Below are 2,931 nucleotides of genomic sequence, written 5' to 3' on the forward strand. Positions count from 1 at the left end.
CAGTAGGCAATCTGGGATTGAACCCATGCAGCGTCCGTCTTAGTCCTTAATTCTATTACTACACCCTATGAAGATATTGCAATACATGAAACTTGCTTCTATTTGTACAGTGTGACTGGATGTCTTTTTTTGTTGTTGCAAAGAACAGTGTGCAAAAATGTTGTTTTTTGGTACTTGAAGCTGATAGATGGATGCACTAAGAGTTGCAGCTCTAATTGTAGTTTTAAGGGGTCTAAATGCAAATTATGCTTGACTTTTTGAAACCACACATTCATGATTTGTGATGGACTGCCACATACATTTCAAATAAAACATGTTAAAGGTTGTCTTCTCTATAGCAAGCACCATTAGATTAGTTTTACATATTAGTTTTACATATAAATCATATTAACAATGTGATAAATTAACTATGTATGTAGCTGTTAGGTCCTGATCAGCTATGACAGTTAACCTGACTAGGATTTTAAAAGCTAAATGAAGACATCCTCTCTATCTCTCTGCCTTCCTACTCTCAGGGAGGATTACCAACCCTGGGACACACAAAGAATAAAAAGTTGATTACTTCCTAAATATCAATTATGTTATTTAGATTCTTCTCTCTCAGTGGGTTTTTGTCAAGGCCAATGAATTGTGACAACACATTGTCACCTACTTCTACAATGGCAGACATATTTGGGGATTTTAATAAAAGATGACACCAACATTTCTATGATAAAACAGAAGGCAGCATGTGTGCATGTGTGTCTAAAATTGGCTCGTGTCTGACATGGGCATCGATTTGGACAGACAGCATATTGTCCCAGATGTCATCAGAATTAGGCCTGTTGTCTGACCTTTGACCTTCCCAGATGGTAGCAACATTTCTCCCCTCACACACTCAGAAACCCCGCCCGCTCTTATCTTAATGTTTTAACCGTGTGGTTATATTCTTTTGTTGAGGTACAAGCTTGAGGGATCGGAATTATTAAAGCTCTATTAAAGCTGTGTTGAAATAGGATAAACTGTGCTGTATTTTTTAACATTCACATCCTAAAAACATTCCTGTACTCCTGAGAGATCATATTTTTTGTCTTAAAAAGAAACTTCATATTTCATGTTTTATTTCACTCATTTTCAGTGAAGTTTTAGACCATCTTGAAGGTTTATTGTCTTCATTTATCTCTGACAAATTAAAATTTGAGATGTAAAAAGGTCCTTGATATCAAGGAGGAGAGGAGAACCCTTTAAGCCAATGCTCATAGCAGACCCACTGTTCTCTAATTAGGCATCAGGCTGGCTTTACCCAATCCACTGAGGGATCCACACATTATATTTCTGTTACTGCAGGTAATATCTTAGCAGGTTCTACTCTTGAAGTTTAAACTTAGTGCCAAAATGCTGTGGCACACTTTGAGATAAATATACATTCTAATCTCAAAAGTAAACATGATACGTGACAACAAAATTTAAAACAAATAATGGTAAAAAAGCACTTTTTTTCATTCATGGAAGAGCAACTCAAGAGAGATTTGAAATAGGTGCTTTAATGATGTAAATGCTTATTTAAAGTATTGTTTATAATACATTCATTACATTTTCAGTGGCACTGAAATAAGATCATTGTTGACTATTAACTAATTTGACAAATTTTTCAGTATTATTGGTTTAACTTTGTGGTCCAAATGTTTTTATTTGCTTTATTATCTGCTTTTATCATCAATTGTTTTATTCTGCTTTTATTTTTCTTCAATTTTGGTGTTTAATAAATGTAAAGCACTTTGAATTGCCCTTGTACTGAATTGTGCTATACAAATACAAAATTGCATTGCCTTTTATAGCTTTTTTGTTTTTGCAGTCTTAGACTAAAGTTTTATCCCCCCCCCCCCCCCCCCCCCCCCCCAATCTGCAAGGACAGCACCTTTTGAGGGCAACAAGACCTCTGACACCATCCCCCCTGTGTATTGTCTGTGTTTTGTTTTGCTGCTCCAGGCTGTGCAAAATAAAGTCTCTTTGAAATTCATTTAAACAGTTTAGCAGAAATAAATGCATATTCCAGCACAGTAATATTGATAAAATATGTATTTGTAGAAGATTAGCAGCTGTGGGATGTCTAATGCATAATATCAAGCCTTGATGATTTTTTTTTTATGAAGAAGCAAAAAAAGTGGAAAAAAAACAACGACGTTAAAAAATTATTCTGAGATCCAGGCTTCTATGATGTAAAAGTCAGTTTAGGGCTGGTTGAAATGTATTTGACATAAATGTAGTTGATAGAAAGCACATGATTAAAGGAAAATCACTCATGTTCAAACATTTTAAACCTTTATTGTGTTCCTCATACAATTCTCAAGAATAAATAAAACAAAATGCATTCAGAATTTTCCAGGGTTTGCTGTGCTGAATTTCTAAAGTGCACGTTCTAAAACAGCAGATGCGGACCAGTGAAGAGAAATGGCACTTCTCTTCACTAACATATTCATTACTGCCATTAACCTTTTTGGCTGCACAGTCCCCCTTATCTAATTATCCCCTTATTGCCGCTGAACACACATGGACGCATCCATTCTGCTTGGCATCACACATACAAAAACACACACACCCCACCTCCACTCCTGCCACCCAACATGTTTGACAAATGAGTTGTCTCGCCTCATCAAGCAGCTGACAATGTGAACAGATGGGAGGTGTAGACATGGATCTGTGCCATCTCAAACACACAAATTACAGAATCCCAGACATATGTTGTAGTTTTTCAAACAGAGACCTATACTATACAATTAGCATATACTATTTGTATATGCTAATTGCTAAATTCAAATTTAAAAATACTATACTAATCTTAAAATTTCTTTTATCTTATACTTGCAGGTCCCTCCAACTATTTCAGTGTCCATATCGTAATGTTTTTTTCACACAGCATCTCTATTTTAGGATGTTTACTATTATGGGTGC

Source organism: Cyprinodon tularosa, unplaced genomic scaffold (genome assembly GCF_016077235.1).
Source record: "Cyprinodon tularosa strain WSP-4 unplaced genomic scaffold, ASM1607723v1 ctg115, whole genome shotgun sequence".
NCBI lineage: Eukaryota > Metazoa > Chordata > Actinopteri > Cyprinodontiformes > Cyprinodontidae > Cyprinodon > Cyprinodon tularosa.